Source organism: Macrobrachium rosenbergii, chromosome 27, assembly GCF_040412425.1.
Source record: "Macrobrachium rosenbergii isolate ZJJX-2024 chromosome 27, ASM4041242v1, whole genome shotgun sequence".
Lineage (NCBI taxonomy): Eukaryota > Metazoa > Arthropoda > Malacostraca > Decapoda > Palaemonidae > Macrobrachium > Macrobrachium rosenbergii.
In genome coordinates, this window is record NC_089767.1 from 34,044,509 (window position 1) to 34,064,508 (window position 20,000).

Below are 20,000 nucleotides of genomic sequence, written 5' to 3' on the forward strand. Positions count from 1 at the left end.
CTGTACTGAAGACACACACATATACATAACAATACGTATGTATACATATGAATATACATAGATAAATTATACGCAAAATTTAACCCTATTTAATGTTTAAACGTATATATACATATTATTATACATAAACAACCAGTCATACACATACAGAATTTAATGTACTGGACGCACACATATGCATAAAAGTACGCATGTATACATATGAATACACATAAGTAAATAAATACACAAAACTGAACACCAATTGAAGGTTCCGCCAACATGGCCGCCGCTTACGAGCGCCTGAAACTTTCACACCATTTTGGTCCCGAGACGAATCTTGTGGTTTCAGGTGATTCATCAAGAGACAGATTCATTCAGATGATTCGTCATGAGGAGGATTCATCTGATAGTTCGGCAAATATTAAAAGCATATGTTGCTGTCGTTCTGGTAGGCACTGATTTGTGGGGTCTCTTGCGAGAGAGAGAGAGAGAGAGAGAGAGAGAGAGAGAGAGAGAGAGAGAGAGAGAGAGGACTTCATTGTGTCTGTGTGAGGGTGTGTATGTTTGTGTGTGTATGAGGTGTACACATAATGTTTATGTATACATACACAATATATTATATATATGTATATATAGGTATTTTATATAATATGTATATATTTACACACACACATATATATATATATATTTATATAGAATTAATTAACACAATTACGTATGGAACAGAGATAAAGTTCTGACTCTGATCGGGATCGAACCCAGGTCTTTCAGTTGAAAGGCAAGGGCACTACCAACTGAACCTCACGTAGCTTAAGTGGTTCAGTTGGTAGCACCCTTGCCTTTCAATTGAAAGACCTGGGTTCGATCCTGATGTGATATATATACAGTATATACTGTATATATATACGGTATATATACATACATACATACACATACATACATACACATACATACATACACATACACGCGAAGAACCTGCTGTAGGTTCAGACCCCCGCCGTATACGACAAATAATTAGCAAGTGTTGATTTCCTAATTGCCAGTTTTATTTTCTCTTCAAACGCAGCGTGTAATGAGTCTGCCTGGAAGTTGAGCCCCGAAATGGATATGTAAATGAAGAATTCCTGCATTTGGCAAATTCATTATGCCCTTACAGATTTGCAGTTCTCGTTAGTACACCAAATTAGGCACGTTTTCCGACTGTCCGGACTATTGTGGCATTTGAGCTGAATGTTTTTGAAATGACAGTTCGCTCATCCGGTGGGTAGATTAGCAATGCTATGGCTTGAATTTTTTTTACATTAACTGTATCCGATGGTTGTATGTTGTATTTTAGTTGTAAGGATGCAGTTGTTAAGTGTATCCTATGTTTGTGCGTTGTATTTTAGTTGAAAGGCTGCCACTGTTAACTGTATCCTACGGTTGTATGTTGTATTTTTGTTGTAAAGCTACCATTGATTACCTTGAAATCAAATGCAGATGTAATTTATGTTTACATATGTACATATATATATACATATATATATATAAATATATATATATATATATATATATATATATATATAAATATATATATATATATATATATATATATATATATATATATATATATATATATATATATATATATATATAAATATATAATATATATATATATATATATATATATATATATATATATATATATATATATATATATATATATATATATATATATATATATGTGTGTGTGTGTGTCTTTAAAAAAAAAAGTTTTTGCGGGATTTTCCGTCTTCAATTCCTGTAAATAAAGAAAAATTTTTCTTGAAAATATATTTTTGGGACGTTCCGTCTTCAATTCCAGTAAACTTAGAAAAAATCAAAATCTAATACCCTGAGATTTAGTTGCACATTGAGGCATATTGAAATAATCCCATAACGGCTTTTGAAAGGCCACGAGTATTAAAATGATAATTCAGATATCTATTGAAACGACTGACCTGAACCTCCTGTTAAGAAATCTTCCCTTATTGATACTTCCTGGGTTTTCTTCTTTTAATTTTCTCTTTCTTTTTTCAAAGTAGACCTTGAAAGAGCTTGGAGGATCAAGAGGGAGCTAAGGAGGAGGTGGAGGAGTAGTGGGAGGGATTGAGAAGCTTTTTGGAGTGGTTATAAATGGAGTACTGCAAAAGATTTGAGAAGAATGTCGGTTCCTGGAATGAGGTCCCACAGGGAAGGAGTGGAATTTTTTAGAGTACAAATGATGTTCATGTTGTAAATATAATTCGTATGAAAAAGCAAGCGTTCAGATTATTTCTCTCTCTCTCTCTCTCTCTCTCTCTCTCTCTCTCTCTCTCTCTCTCTCTCTCTCTCTCTCTCTCTCTCTCTCAAACACACATACACACACACATACATAATTTCACTCTAGATATGCGTTAGGTGTTATGGATACGTATGCTTACTTCATACTGTAGGTCTAACATATCTTAATAATAAATTAAAAATAGTTATATTATTATATTCAACAAAACAACAGTGATAACGGTATTAGCAGAAGAAGTTGTAGTAGTAGTAGTAGGAATGATATCAGTAGTATTAGCAGCAGTATTAACAAAACTATTTAGAAAGAGAGACCACGCAAAGCAAGTCGCCTTTCCAGTTACCCATTGCATGTCGGTAATGGCGCTGCTGATTGCATAACGCTAAAAGCGAACATCACGATTCGCCCACGAAAAAAGGTAAAGGGCCTCTGCTGTCGCTTCCCTAACGGATTATTCATTCTCATTTGGAGTAACAGATTCCTTGAGTAACAGATTTCTTGAATGACGAATTTCTTGAAATAAAGATTTCTTGAATGACGGATTTCTTGAATTACAGATTTCTTGAATGACGGATTTCTTCAAATACAGATTTCTTGAGTTACAGATTTCTTGAATGACGGATTTCTTGAAATACAGACTTCTTGAATTACAGATTTCTTGAATGACGGATTTCTTGAATTACAGATTTCTTGAATTACAGATTTCTTGAATGACGGATTTCTTGAATTACAGATCTCTTGAGTTACAGATTTCTTGAATGACGGATTTCTTCAAATACAGATTTCTTGAATTACAGATTTCTTGAATTACAGACTTCTTGAATTTCAGATTTCTTGAATTACGGTTTCATGAATTAAATTGTGTTCCAGATTTCTTGAATAACAGGTAACAGATTTCCTGAAGAACAGATTTCTTGAATAACAGATTTTCTGAATAATAGATTTGAATGACATATTTCCTGGGTAACTGTTGCATAACAGGTTTCTTGAATGATTCTTGAATTACAGATTTTTTTGGAATAACAGATTTCTTGAATGATAGATTTGCAGAATAGTAGTTTTGAATGACAGGTTTCCTGAATAACTGATTTCCTGAGTAACTGATTTCTTGAATAACAGATGACATGAATTGAATTGTTTTCCAGTTTTCTTGAATAACAGATAACAGCTTTCCTGAATAGCAGATTTTTTGAATAGTAGATTTGCTGAATAACAGACTTCTTGAATAATAGATTGAATAATAGATTTGAATGACAGATTTCCTGAGTAACTGTTGAATAACAGGTTTCTTGAATGATTCTTGAATTACAGATTTTTTTTGAATAACAGATTTCTTGAATTACAGATTTCTTGAATAATAGATTTGCTGAATAACAGATTTGAGTGACAGGTTTCCTGAATAACTGATTTCCTGAATAAATGATTTCTTGAATAACAGATTACATGAAAAACAGATTTCATGAGTTATCTTGACTAACAGATGTCTTGAATAACAGATTTCTCGATTAATTACGGATTTCGTGAATTACATTTTTCTTGAGGAACAGATTTCCTGAATACTTGAAGAACAGATTTCTTGAATAAGGAACAGATTTCCTGAATACTTGAAGAACAGATTTCTTGAATAATTCTTGAATTACAGATTTCTCGAAATCCAGATTTCATGTATAACCAGAGTCTTGAATAACAGATTTCCTGAATAACACATTTCTTTAATTGTTCTTGAAATACAAATTTATCGAAACCCAGATTTCATGAATTACAGATTAATCGAATAACAGATATCTTGAATAACAGATTTCCGGCATAACAAATTCCTTGAATTACAGGGTTCTTGAATTACAGATTTCTTGAATTATAGATTTCTTGAATAACAGATTTCCGGAATAACATATTTCCTGAATAATAGATTCCTTGAATAACAGATTTCCTAAATAACAGATTTTTTGAATAACAGATTTTTCGAATAACAGATTTCTCGAATAACAGATTTCTTGAATAGCAGACCTTGAATAACAGATTTCCTAAATAACAAATTTCCGGAATAACAGATTCTTTGAATAACAGATTTTCTGAGTAACAGATTTCCTGAATAACAGATTTTTGAATAACATCTCTTGCATTACAGATTTTTCTCTTGCCAATGATTTGGGCACGCGTTCTCTCCCCAGATCAGAGGTATTTGGCTGTCTAGCTACTTTCTTTTTTTTACCGTTATTATTTTCTTAGTTTTTTTTCTAAAACTCTTTCTTTTTTTACCGTTATCATTTTTTTTCATCTTCAATGTTTCAGGTGTTCCATAATGTTGAAATATTCTTCAGTAATGTATTTTTTTTTTCTTCGGTATTTTACGTTCTCTGAATCACCAGTAATGTGTTTTTTTTCTTGTTCTTACAGTTTTGTAGTCAATTGTTTTTACACCTAATATATTAATAGCAATAATGATAGAACTAATGATGATGATAATGACTATCATGATGATGGCAGTTATTATGACGATTATTTTACCATATGTAAAAGGGGAAGTATGATTTTCTTACCATTTCATTGTAACCTTTTATTCTTCAAGAACGTATCAGTATTCTTCTCTCTCTCTCTCTCTCTCTCTCTCTCTCTCTCTCTCTCTCTCTCTCTCTCTCTCTCTCTCTCTCTCTCTCTGATATTACAGCCATCCACACCCCTGTCGGCTACAGTTCATCATGCAGTGATATGATGGTATGGAGAAGCTTTCATCCTAGAGAGAGAGAGAGAGAGAAGAGAGAGAGAGAGAGAGAGAGAGAGAGAGAGAGATATTTGCTTCATCTAATCCTTTAAACTAGCTAAATAATCTCTCTCTCTCTCTCTCTCTCTCTCTCTCTCTCTCTCTCTCTCTCTCTCTCTCTCTCTGTTTTCATGACTAAATCCATTTTTATTAGGACTGGTGGCCTTGGACTGACCAGTTCTAATTTATGCAAACTCACTCACTTTATAATTTGGTTAAGCATAACTCGCGCTGTTGTCTGATTTTGAGTAGGCGCCTCAATTGCAATGGTCATGAGTGTCGAGCACCGTGGATTAGAAACATATAGTGTCTATCTGGCCAGTGTTTCGAGCTTTAGTGGTAAATGTTTATTGATTTTTGTAGAAGATTATTGGTATTAGTACCTTGGGGTAGTTTTTAAGCAAAGGTCAGGTTCACTGTATATATTTGTTGTTTTATACACAAACACACACAAACACACCCACACACACACACACATATATATATATATATATATATATATATATATATATATATATATATATATATATATATATATATATATTGACTTTTATCAAATCACCGTATTCATATATAAGCATTATATATAAACGTCATTTAATATCAATTCGCTCTACCACTTGTCTTTCGTTGGTTCGATACGGGACGACGAACTTATTATCAACTAAAAATTCCCCTTCGGTAACATATATAAAATATATTATTTCCGATATATATATATTAAAGGACGTTTGTATATATATATATATATATATATATATATATATATTTATATATATATATATTATCTTATAAAATGCATATATATTTCGCGTGTGTGTCATCCTGTGATAACCATTAGTAGATTTTCCTTGGTTCATTTTCTTCCAAAATGCAACTCCATTTAATTTGTGATCATCCTGTCAACCTAGCATTAATAAATAAGAAAAAATATTTTGAGACGCAGACTAATTAATTTACAAAAAGTGTTTAAAAATGAGCTTAGAATTAAAGGAAAAAAATCTTTAAAAATGAACACTTCGAAGATTATATAAAAAAATCTTTAAAAATTAACACTTCATAAGATTAAATTAAAAAATGCTTTAAAAGTGAACACTTCAGATGATTAAATAAGAAAAAATCCTTTAAAAATGAACACTGCAGAAGATTAAATAAGAAAAAATCTCTAAAAATGAACACTGCAGAAGATTAAATAAAAAAATCCTTTAAAAATTAACACTTCAGAAGATTAAATAAAAAAATCCTTTTAAAATTAACACTTCAGAAGATTAAATAAAAAAATCTTTTAAAAATTAACACTTCAGAAGATTAAAAAAAAACTCCTTTAAAAATAAGCACTGCAGACACCTCCAGTCGGGAGAGCATCAAACTACCCTGACAAAAACCTGACTTGTCATATCTCACAGACGTCCGTCCCCAGCACGCTACCCTGGAATTAAACCGGGCTAGGTTTTCTTGGCACGCCTTTCGCCCCTTCTTCGTCTTGATGCCCGCCCGCCTACGCGGGGCTTAGGAGGTATATTACTGGTGCTGGTGCTGCCCTCAGACCTGAATGCTGGTGGTGCCCCGGGGCGTCGACGCAGAGGCCGTTGGGTGTCGTAACTTGTGAGGTTCGAGAAGGCTGGAAGTTCTCTTGGGAAGTGATGGTCGCTTAGGTCAGTGCCTTGTGCGTAGGTAGATGGATTGACGGATAGGTAGATAGATAGATAGATAGAAAGTTAGACAGACAAATGGACAGATAGACAGAAAAAGATATATAAGTAAAAAGGTATATATATACGTAGATAGATAGATAGATCGATAGGTAGAGACTCGAGCATAGGTTACCTCGAATTTCTGTAGGGTGTTATACCTGTAAAAATATTATGTACTGGAATTCTGACATAAAAACATGTAATTACAGTTTTCCAAACCTTAGGACCTAAGTTATTTTTCTGGAGTCAGCTTTAAAGCAAAGTTCATTATATATATATATATATATATATATATATATATATATATATATATATATATATATATATATATATATATATATATATATATATATATATGTATGTATATATTATACATATACATTATATATATATATATATATATATATATATATATATATATATATATATATATATATATATATATATATATATATATATATATATATATATATATATCAGCTTCTGGTAAACGCCTTGGCAATGCTGTTAGCTTGATTGTTTGAAAATATTCAAAATACATAAATACACTTTTAATTTTTAACATGTCACGAAAAAGGCACTGTAACCAAACAACAGTAAACCCAAAGACCCACGTAATATAATATATATTCAAACCTCTGAACTTCGTTAGCCATAGGGCGGGCATGTCTGTGCCTAATATAGCTCCCAAGGTAGACGAGCTCGTATGAGTGAGTGGCGGGGCGGGTGGGGGCCGGGGGGGGGGGGAAATGTTACACCTGACGCCAGGTGAGACCTCCTACGGGTATCATTATTATAAAGGCCACTGGAGCGAGCAATCCTTATATATAGGTTTTTATGGGTTTAACTAATAGCTTTAAGGCGTCTGGGGAAATTTGGTTGTTTGTGTTATAAATGAAGTGACTTGTTTAAGTAATTTGTTTAATGATTTTTTCATTTTTCGTTAGAATTTTTTTGGGGGTAGTAAATTTTTTAATAATTTTTTTTTTTTTGTGATTTGGGTAGGATAGAAAAACAAAATATACGAGTATTTGTGAGTTTTGCATGTATGTGATGACATATACGTATACGCATTCACTGTTACTCACTAACTTTTTTATTTATGTATGTATACTGTATATGCATATACATATACGTAATATATATATTATATATAAATATGTATACATATATAATTATAATGTATTTATATATTTATAAATATAAATATATATATATATATATATATAAATATATATATATATATAATTATAATGTATTTATATATTTATAAATATAAATATATATATATATATATATATATATATATATATATATATATATATATATATATATATATATATATATATATATATATATATATATATATATATATATATATATATATATATATATATATGTATATATATATAAACATATATAGACACACAGATGTATATATATATATAAACATATAAACACATATATATATATATTATATATATATATATATATATATATATATATATATATATATATATATATATATGCATGCATATATTTACACATTGCAAAACACTGGACGACCAACGGAATCGCACGTGCAGAAAAAAGTCGGTAAAATTCCCAAACATCACCCCACTATCGCGTGTATTTGAATAACGTAGACTTATTCATTCAAAACCTTTGAAAAAAAATTCTCTATTGTTGGAATTGTAAACTAAACATAACCTAAATATTTTACCCGAGGCAGTTGAACGGTTTAAATAGCATTGATTCTCTGGTCATCATTCTCCACAGAAGGCTGATCAAAAGAGTGAATTGGAATTTGGGAGATATCGCAGATTATAACAGCATTCGACTTGTGAGAGAGAGAGAGAGAGAGAGAGAGAGAGAGAGAGAGAGAGAGAGAGAGAGAGAGAGAGAGAGTCGTTGCTAGATCATTTTTACCTATGAGCACCAAGGTACGAGAGAGAGAGTCGTTCTTAGATCATTTTGACCTATGAGCACCAAGGTACGAGAGAGAGAGAGAGAGAGAGAGAGAGAGAGAGAGAGAGAGAGAGAGAGAGTCGTTCCTAGATAATTTTTACCCATGAGCACTAAGGTACGAGAGAGTGAGAGAGAGCGCAAGCAGTTAGATCTGAAGGCCGTTATGTATCTTCGTTAAGTTTCCTGGATCGTTGTAGAAAAAATTGTTTATTCAGCGTTACTGTGGAGGTGAATTCGAATGCCAAATATGTTTCTTTTCACCTACAATTGTGTGGTGTTTGATGATGATCGTGTGTGTAACGTGTGTGTGTATTCCAAACTTTGCACTGTTTTAGCCCATGCACTAATTCGCACGCGCTTTTAAAATTATGTATGTTGTGTGTGTGTGTGTGTGTGGTTTTATAAATTGAAATTTGAGAGTTTTTTTTTTAGTTGTTGGGTACAGTTCTTTGTTATACTACTTCCGGGGAACAAGTAAATACTTTTTTTCCTTTTTTTTTTTGTAGACGACATTTCGTTTGAGCTTTGTCAGTGGGAGTGACGAATGATAGCCAGAAAAAAAAGTTACCCTTTCTACAATATATATATATATATATATATATATATATATATATATATATATATATATATATATATATATATATATATATATATCCAAAAATCTTTATGGGCTATATACAATAACTGAGAAAGCTTACTTGTTTTCATTTTATGTATATATACGCCTTTTCCGTCAACTATAATTTCAGGAACTAAATTATACAAAACAGTTGATGATTTTTTCCACAAAACAGTTAACTTAGAAGTTTTGTTAAATTTCTAATATAATTTAGGATTGCCAGACATGCACTCACACTTATGGGCTTTCTTGTAAGAAAAATAGATATTTGTTTTCATAAATACTCAGACGTTTATGTACCAAAGCATCAGAGAATCTTTGTTTGTTTTAATTACAACGTTTTTATGTATTACGGTAATACACCAAAAACAGATGCTTTTATTTTTGATCAAATGTTTCTTCCTGTGCCAGGCTAGGAAGCGGAGCAGAGAGAGAGAGAGAGAGAGAGAGAGAGAGAGAGAGAGAGAGAGAGAGAGAGAGAGAGAGAGAGTCGTTCCAGATCATTTTTACCCATGAGCACTCGAGAGAGTGAGAGAGAGCGAGAAGCTGTTAGATCTGAAGGCCGTTATTATCTTTACGTTAAGTTTCAAAGAAAAATTGTTTATTCAGTTACTGAGGTGATTTTTGTTTCTTTTTCACATGAAACAGTGTAATTTGTGTATTCCAAACTTTGCACTGTTTTAGCCCATTAATTCGTTAAAATTATGTTTCTAATAAATTGAAATTTGAGAGTTTTTTTAGTTGTTGGGTACAGTTCTTTGTTATACTACTTCCAGGGAACAAGTAAATACTTTTTTCCTTTTTTTTTTTTTTGTAGACGACATTTCGTTTGAGCTTTGTCAGTGGGAGTGACTTTGATAGCCAGAAAAAAATTTAAAATATATATATATATATATATATATATATATATATATATATATATTCCAAAATCTTTATGGGCTATATACAATAACTGAATAGCTTTACTTGTTTTCATTTTATGTATATATACGCCTTTTCCGTCAACTATAATTTCAGGAACTAAATTATACAAAACAATGGATGATTTTTTCCACAAAACAGTTAATTTAGAAGTTTTGTTAAATTTCTAATATAATTTAGGATTGCCAGACACATGCACTCACACTTTTGGGCTTTCTTGTAAGAAAAAATAGATATTTGTATTGCATAAATACTCAGACGTTTATGTACCGTAAAGTGAAGGTTTCATCAGAGAATCCTTTTGCTTGAGAATAATTACGAACGTAATTATGTCTAGTCATTACGGTGTAATACACCGTATGCTTTTTATTTTTGATCAAATGTTTCCCTTCCCTGTGCCAGGCTAGGAAGCGGAGCGGAGAGAGAGAGAGAGAGGAGAGAGAGAGAGAGAGAGAGAGAGAGAGAGAGGGAGAGAGAGAGAGAGAGAGAGAGAACCCTAACAAAGTTTACCAGAGAGAGAGAGAGAGAGAGAGAGAGAGAGAGAGAGAGAATCCTAACAAGGTTTACCAGAGAGAGAGAGAGAGAGAGAGAGAGAGAGAGAGAGTGAGAGCAGGACATGAATTGTGCACATGTACCAAAACACCCACATAGATAACGCTTGGAGAGAGAGAGAGAGAGAGAGAGAGAGAGAGAGAGAGAGAGAACGAAAACGAGCTCTCCTAAAAGAAACCTCGCTCTCTTATCGTAACATTCATAGCGTAATTACCAGCCAGGCATTATTAATGGCCTAGGCAGTTACTAATTCACCTTAATTTTAACGGGAAAAAATGTGAAAAAAAAGTAAGGATTTTAAGCATCACGGTCACGGCACTTAAAAGGGAATTGTAGCAAAAACTGAAGTTATATTTCGGCGATTCGCTGAATATCCGGGAGAAAGAATAGAGATAATGGTTTTGCTATTATTTTTTTCTTTTTATTTAGTCTCTCGTTTAATTTATACTTATTTATTGTACCTCTCTTTTCAGTTGTTTTAGGGAATTAGATGGTTTTGTTTAATTGTGCATGTTCGTCTCTTTACACTTTTATGGAGATTTCTTTATTTACATGGTATTTTTTAAGTCGTGTATATATGTGTATATATATATATATATATATATATATATATATATATATATATATATATATTATATGTATATATATATAATATTATGTATAAATACTTATATATATATATATATATATATATATATATATATATATATATATATATATATATATATATATATATATATATATATATATATATATATATATATATATATATATATATATATATACATTTATAAATGTTAACTCAGCCTGGAAGCAAAGATGATTTGGGAAATGAGCTAACCTGTAACCCCTGCAACCCCCACCCCCATATACCCACCCAAACCCCTCATTCAGCTCCGATCCGTCGTTAAAGCCTGCCATGCTGATAAGCAATATGATGTCATGATAACCTAGGGAGCGTGACCTGATTTCCCCTCCTCTCTGGGGAGGCCACGGGGAAAACAGGGTCAGTGGAGATGAGGTGAGGCGCTGCTGGTTTCAGGAAACCTGTTTCGGTCGGCTCGCGAAACCTGTTTCAGTATCATGCAAGAATTTCGTGATTCTGCAAAACGTGATTTTGAATAACGTGATTTTGAATAACGTTTGAATGGGTATGAATATTCCCACGAATGTTTGATTGTTTTATCTTCTTGAATTCAAGATCTGTTTATATATAAAAAAGATTTTGTTCTCTCTCTCTCTCTCTCTCTCTCTGACAGGGTGGACCTAATAAAGAAAATTTACCTAGGATCTGCTCCTTCTCTCTCTCTCTCTCTCTCTCTCTCTCTCTCTCTCTCTCTCTCTCTCTCTCTCTCTCTCTCTCTCTCTCTCTCTCTCTCCTGTGTTTGTGTTACTATTAACTGTAATTGGCCCGACCTAAAAAATCGTAAAGCGGAGAGAGAGAGAGAGAGAGAGAGAGAGAGAGAGAGAGAGATAGAGAGAGAGAGAGAGGTCAGACCCCCCATTAATAGAACCACTCAGACTGAGAGATTGGTCATCCAAAGTGACGATTCTTCTTTGATTCTGAAGCGTGGAGTTTTTGTTCTATGGGATACGGCATAGGGATAATCGAACAATTATTATTATTATTATTATTAGTAGTAGTAGTAGTAGTAGTAGTAGTAGTAGTAGTAGTAGTAGTAGTAGTAGTAGTAGTAGTAGTAGTATTGTCGTTGTTTACGCCGCTTTTTATTCAGGTGGATTTTCTTATATTTCCAATGTGTTTTGGAAATTTATTAAATTTAATTCGATCCGAGTTTTTTTTCTGAGGTTTCAACTGGCTAAAGGAATATTTTTCTCTCTTTAGATCCCTTTTGAAGCATTTTATTCTTTTACCTTGTTTTAAAGTGAATTTGAATTTGCTTATTATTTTGGAAGCATTGTGGCTTTATTTTTTCTTCTAAGCCTAATTTTTCCATTTTTTTTATAAATTTTTTGTGTATCGATGGATTTTCCATTATGAAAGCTTCTTTTTGCCGATTCATTATTTCATGGAGAGAGAGAGAGAGAGAGAGAGAGAGAGAGAGAGAGAGAGAGAGAGAGAGAGAGAGAGAGAGAGAGAATCGTATCCTCTTTACCTATTGAAAGGGAAGGTTTAACTACCTCCCCGGATGTATGGTTGGTGGCTGATGTCATGGATTTATACGTCCCACTTTAGATGCTCTCTCTCTCTCTCTCTCTCTCTTTGACGTTTCTTCATCATGTGCTCTAATTAATTCATCTCTCTCTCTCTCTCTCTCTCTCTCTCTCTCTCTCTCTCTCTCTCTCCTTACTTTTTTCTTGTTGTAGTAAAATATATAATCTCTCTCTCTCTCTCTCTCTCTCTCTCTCTCTCTCTCTCTCTCTCTCTCTCTCTCTCTCTCTTTGACGTTTCTTCATCATGTGCTCTAATTCATAATTCTCTCTCTCTCTCTCTCTCTCTCTCTCTCTCTCTCTCTCTCTCTCTCTCTCTCTCTTTTTTTCTTTTTTTGTTGTAAAATATATAATCTCTCTCTCTCTCTCTCTCTCTCTCTCTCTCTCTCTCTCTCTCTCTCTCTCTGACGTTTCTTCTTGTGTTTAAATTTACAGTTTCTCTCTCTTTCTCTCATTACTTTTCTTCCTACTATATTAAAATCTCTCTCTCTCTCTTCTTCTCTCTCTCTCTCTCTCTCTCTCTCTCTCTCTCTCCTCTAATTTTTCTTGTTGTAAAATTCTAATCTCTCTCTCTCTCTCTCTCTCTCTCTCTCTTCTCTCTCTCTCTCTCTCTCTGACCTTCTTGTGTTTAAAACAGTTTCTATCTTTCTCTCATTACTTTTCTTCCTACTCTCTCTCTCTCTCTCTCTCTCTCTCTCTCTCTCTCTCTCTCTCTCTCTCTCTCTCCTATCAGCTTGGCGGAACTCATTGCTCTATGGAAGCTCAAATAAAATCCATAACGAGAGGCCAATTTAAACGTGCGGGAGGGCCTCTCACGAGAAACGGAAGGATGATAAAGTACAGATGAATTTCTCTTCTGAGACTTCAACCAGATCATAGGGTTGAAATGGAAGGAAGGAATAAGTTGATAGAAAATAAGTGAATTTTATCTCTCATTCGTTCGTGGAATTTTCTAACTTGGGTTAAAATGGAGGGAAGGAATAAGTAGATAGAAAATAAGTGAATTTTTCTCTCATTCGTTCGTGGAATTTTCTAACTTTGGTTAAAATGGAAGGAAGGAATAAGTACATAGAAAATAAATGAATTTTATCTCTCATTCGTTCAAGGAAGGAATAAATATGGATAGAAAATAAATGAATTTTATCTCTCATTCGTTCGTGGAATTTTCTAACTTGGGTTAAAATGCAAGGAAGGAATAAGTATATAGAAAATAAGTGAATTTTCTCTCATTCGTTCGTCGAATTTTCTAACTTGGGTTGAAATGGAAGGAAGGAATAAATATGGATAGAAAATAAATGAATTTTATCTATCATTCGTTCGAGGAATTTTCTAACTTGGGTTAAAATGGAAGGAAGAAATAAATATGGATAGAAAATAAAAAAAAATTTACCTCTCATTCGTTCGTGGAATAATTTTGCATTAGTAATACAAGTTTTTTTATGTATGTTTACTTAAATAAATTTATTCTACCATTCGTTCCTGGACTTTTATACCTTCAAGAGGATAATTTTGTATCGGAGATTAGTTATATAAGTTTATTTTATACAAAATTGTTCAACAGTTTTTCCATTAATCATAATTGACGTGAAGAAATGTTTCTTCACTTAGTGGAAGATGAAGAAAAGATAATAATTACAGTATTTGTCACATCGTCATTCGTAATACCTTATAATTATTTTGTGCTTGGATTATTAGTCCCAAGTTTGTGTGCGAGCGTGTGTGTATGAATGTTCGTGCGCATGACGATTCTCTATTATTTTTTAAACCAAGTGTTTCTCCTTAGTTGATTACAAATTGACTGTTGTAAAGTACCAGTGAATGTTGTATGTTGCCAAATAAAAAAACAATTTGAATCCAAGTGATCGAGTGACAGTTTCTAGATAATTTTTATTTATATTTTTATATAATAATATTTTCAACATTTACCACTATCGATTTATAAAATTTACGTCCCCCGATTTGGGGAGGACCAGCTCATGCTATAGAAATGCCTCGCAGCGTCATCATTCAGTAGATTATCTCATGCAAAGATTAATTAGCGAGACAATCTTTTGCATGAGAGGAAGAGAGAGAGAGAGAGAGAGAGAGAGAGAGAGAGAGAGAGAGAATATCAGTCGCTTCACAACGTCGGGCTTTTAAAGGCTCTTTGTCAAACCCTTATCGAATCTGCTTAGCGAGAATAGACGTCTTATCAAATCTCCTTAGGAGAATAGAGCTTTTAAACGATCCTTTTTTATGAGAGATAAAAGAAAAAAAAAACAGAAAAAACGCGTCTCTTTGGAGAATCTCTTGAGAGTTATTAAAATGCTTGTTTTTTACATTTTTTTTTTTTTTTTTTGCCTGTCGTGCGCCTGAGTAATTGCATTCAGGCTTTCTCATGATGCCACCTGGCTGAGTGTTCGGCTAAAGTGGAGGTGAAGGGGACATGGATTTTTGGTGTAATTAAGGGGGGGAAGGGGTGGGGGGGGGAGAGGAAGGGGAAGGTGGAGCAGGAGGATTAAAAGACGTTTAACAGCCGGCGAGAATTAGACGTGAGAGATACCTTGAGTGTTTTCTTTAGTAGGGATAAAGTGACGTCTTAAATCTTAGTATTCACTGGTCTGCAATTCATTGACCAGAAGTTTCAGGCGAGGAAAATGAAAATTGTGCTTACTCGTTTCTGCTTTCTTGTATCTTTTAATAGTGTTTTTTCGTAAAATACGTTTTTTACAAGTACAAAATCTAATATAGTTAAATTTAATATAATTAGCTTTATTTATTCGTTTCTGCTTTCTTCTCTCTTTGAATAATGTATTTTTACGTAAACCAAACTTTTTACAAGTACAAAAGTTATATAGATCGCTTTCGTCTCTCTTTGAATAATGTAATTTTACATGCACCAGATTTTTAACAAGTACAAAAGTTATATAGATCTGAAAAATTTAGTTTGTTAATCTGCAAAATTGGCGAAACTCTTAAGTCCTAACTGATAATATGTCATTTGGTGTAAACCGCATTGCCTCAGAATGGGCTTAAAACATCACTCAGTTTTCCACTTCCGTTTGGCATTAGTTTTCAGACCGTCTTAAGTCTTTTCCCTCCCCCATAAGGGTAGTCTTTCTTTGGGCTTTCATTGCAGATGTGCTGCCATATAGCCTCTGAAAAACTGACGCGTTCCTGCCCCCTGTGAGGTTCGAACTCACGACCCCTGGTTTACGAGACCAGTGCTCTACCACTGAGCTAAGGAGGCCATAGAAAATGAGATTCATATATAAAATGAGATTCATATATATATATATATATATATATATATATATATATATATATATATATACATACATTCAGATGTGATGTGATAAATATATACATATATATACATATATAGTGATGCAAGGTCTCTTCTCACTATTACTACTATATGTATATAGGGTAAGTCAGAGGATGATATTACTCTAGAGGAAAATAGAGTAAGGTTGATTCATTTGAAGAGATCTGATTATGAGCTCTGTGATTATCAGTTTCGCTGGGCTAATACTGAAATAAAAGGTCACCTGTATACATATGTATATCTAATAAAAGGAGCCCATGAAAAACACCTGAAGGGTAGAAATTATAGCGTTATATATACAGTGGAAGGAAAGTTCCAGAAGACGGCCGCTACGTCACTTCCTTTAAATGTTGGTTAAAGGAAGATTTTGTCAATCAGATCTTAATCCCAAGCTCCTTTTGAGAGGCTCACCGTGTTTCTTTGTCTAATCAGTGCTGATTCTACTAGGTCTTTGAACCGACAATTGCTGCTATAAATTATACGTGACACATTCCAGTTTATTTTATGATTATGATTATTTATGTGGTTAAAAATAGCTGAGCTCTGTTGGCCATATTTTACTGAACGTTTGTGTTGTATTAGTTTTTGGGGGAGTGATTTACCTGTAAAGCCGATGTAGGATTGGTCACAGTCAAGGTATGGGATTTCGTATACTCCTATGTCTTTGGGGACTGGCTTTTGTTGGACTTTAATTAGGGATTTGCTTAGGATTTTGGGTAGGTAAAAAGTGTAATATATATATATATATATATATATATATATATATATATATATATATATATATATATATATATATATATTATATACATATATATATATATATATATACAGTATATATATGTATGTATGTATATAAGAAACCTATTTTTTTAACTTCTTTAAAAGGACTGTCTAATCTGTTATATACTTCAGTATTTGTCAACATAATTTGCATTACCTCATTCTAAAGAAACCTTTTTTTTTTTTAAATCGCAATTAAAAGAACTGTCTCATTCTTCATATGCTTTATTTTGTATCATCATAATTTATACCACTTCATGCCTCTACTCTCATTACTATCGTGTTTCTCGATTTTCCAAATGAACTTTATTCCCTCAAAACAATTCGGTGAACTGGATAAGTAGGCCACCCTCCATTCTCTCTGGAGCTAGTGAAGCGAGACTGTTTCAAGTTGCGATGTTTACGAGGTTCTCTTCGACAGAGAAGAAGAAGAAGAAGAAAGAAAGTTCATCCCTAACCTCTTGAAATTGAATGAACATTACACCAAGAAGAATTTTGGTAGAAAGTTCTCTCTCTCTCTCTCTCTGTTATTGTATTTATTTATGCATTTGCATTGAAAATAGTTAAAGAAACAAGACTACTGGGTCATCATATTGAATCAAGGAATCCCTCTCTCTCTCTCTCTCTCTCTCTCCCTCTCTCTCTCTCTCTCTCTGTTATTGTATTTACTAATGCATTTGCATTAAAAATAGTTAAAGAAACAAGACTACTGGGTCATCATATTGAATCAAGGAATCCCCCCCTCTCTCTCTCTCTCTCTCTCTCTCTCTCTCTCTCTCTCTCACACACAAACACACACACACACACACATACATACACGTTCTCTCCCTCTAGCGCGCGCACACACACACACACACGTTCTCTCTCTCTCTCTCTCTCTCTCTCTCTCTCTCTCTCTCTCTCTCAAACACACATTTATCCATTTATCCATCTGCATAGCTTTCTTGCACACAAACAATTAGAGAAAAACAAACACAAACAAAAAGATAACTCCCCAAACACTTATCGATAATTCATATCTGAAGCGACAGTCGTGAGACAAGTGTTATCTCGTGCGTATACCACACCTGTGTCATGATAATTAGAACAGGCAACAGATGCCAGAAACTGCTAGGTCAGGATTTCCATGTCTGTTTTTTTGTGCATGTGTTGTATATGCTAAATTTTTTTTGGGGGAGAGGGGGGTAGGAAGGGGGAAAGGGAGGGCCAAGTGGAGTTGGAATGTAATAAATTGAGGGAATGTATCGTAGGGAGTTGGACTGAAAATGAATGTGTATATATGTATGTATATATATATATATATATATATATATATATATATATATATATATATATATATATATATATATACAGTATATATATATATATATATATATATATATATATATATATATATATATATATATATCATATATATCACACATTACCACAGGTGAAAAATAAGAGACGGGGTGTAGGTCCTGACCAGTTTCGACTTTATTTCCAAGCCATTGACAAAGGGCTGATACAGAGTATAAGAAGTCACAAATATATATACTACAGGAACAGTACTGGCGAACGTACACAACCGTTAGAGACTACATATCCACCCACCGGCCGGTGTCGAGGTAGGAGTGGCCTTCAAAACTCATTTGAATAAAAATCACAGTATACTCTCAGGGGACAATACTGATAAACATACGACCATAGGCGACCTCAGATCCACACCTGACAGGTGTCAGGGAGGCGGAGTTTGGGAACTCATTAGCACTACTGCCCCTGTACTGTGTTTACAAATATGGTAATCCTATATTCATACATCTCTACTGCCTGCCTTAAAATTTAAACAATTTACAAATTTCTTTTGATATTAAAGGATCAAGTTTATACATCCCTTGACTGATATTCATATTATGGTTGTAACTTTCTTTTATAAAGCTAGATTCAATGATATTCCTTTCCAGTGCATTATTAGAATATACAACCCTCTTTGTCCCTTCCCAGTTGATATCATGATTGTTCTCACTAACATGTACAAAAATACCACTGTTCCCCTGTGCATATCTCACACATTTCTTATACTGTTCAATTCTTTGTGTATGTTCGTCAGTACTGTTCCCGTAGTATATATATTTGTGACTTCTTACACTCTGTAACAGCCCTTCGTCAATGGCTTGGAAATAAAGTCGAAACCGGTCAGGACCTACACCCCGTTTCTTTATTTTTCACCTGTAGTAATGTGTGATAAATGAATCACGTACAAAAGTGATAATAATCATATATATATATATATATATATATATATATATATATATATATATATATATATATGTGTATAAAGGGCTTTACAAAGGGTATACACACAAACACATACACACACACACACACACACACACACACACACATATATATATATATATATATATATATATATATATATATATATATATATTATATGTATATGTATATATATTATATGTGTGTGTATGTGTTTGTGTGTATACCCTTTGCAATGCCCTTTGTACATACTTATTCCCGTTTAAAGAGGAATAAAGAAAAAGAAAAGCAACTGAAGGCTGATCTACAAGCCATCTTGTATATGAGAGAAACGAAACCACGCTCTATCTTTCCCCCAAGTGTTATGCAAGTACGAAGCGTTGTTTGTGGGTAAGATTCACGTTTTAATATCCTTCTGTCTTGAGCCGACTGCGGTTTGAAACATGAATGAGAAGAATGGGGCTTGGTAAGTGTTGCCTCTGCTTTGGAGGTGGTGATGCTTTTAGTCTTCTGTAAAAGAAAACTACTGGGTTGGCTATTTGTCTGTCCGTCCGCACTTTTTCTGTCCGCCCTCAGATCTTGAAAATTATTGATGCTAGAGGGCTGCAAATTGGTATGTTGATCATCCACCCTCCAATCATCAAACATACCAAATTGTAGCCCTGTAGCCTGAGTAGTTTTTATTTTAT

At 33.2% G+C, this 20,000-nt stretch overlaps 1 protein-coding gene and 1 non-coding gene across 2 annotated transcripts in view; both read right to left on the minus strand.

Annotated features, from left to right (window-relative positions):
• LOC136853593 (beta-1,3-galactosyltransferase 1-like) overlaps positions 1–20,000 on the minus strand; it is an 80,344-nt gene that overhangs the window by 53,052 nt on the left and 7,292 nt on the right. The gene's annotated exons all lie outside the window — the stretch shown is intronic.
• On the minus strand, positions 16,126–16,197 carry TRNAT-CGU (transfer RNA threonine (anticodon CGU)). The gene has a single exon. It is a non-coding gene; the product is annotated as a tRNA-Thr (tRNA).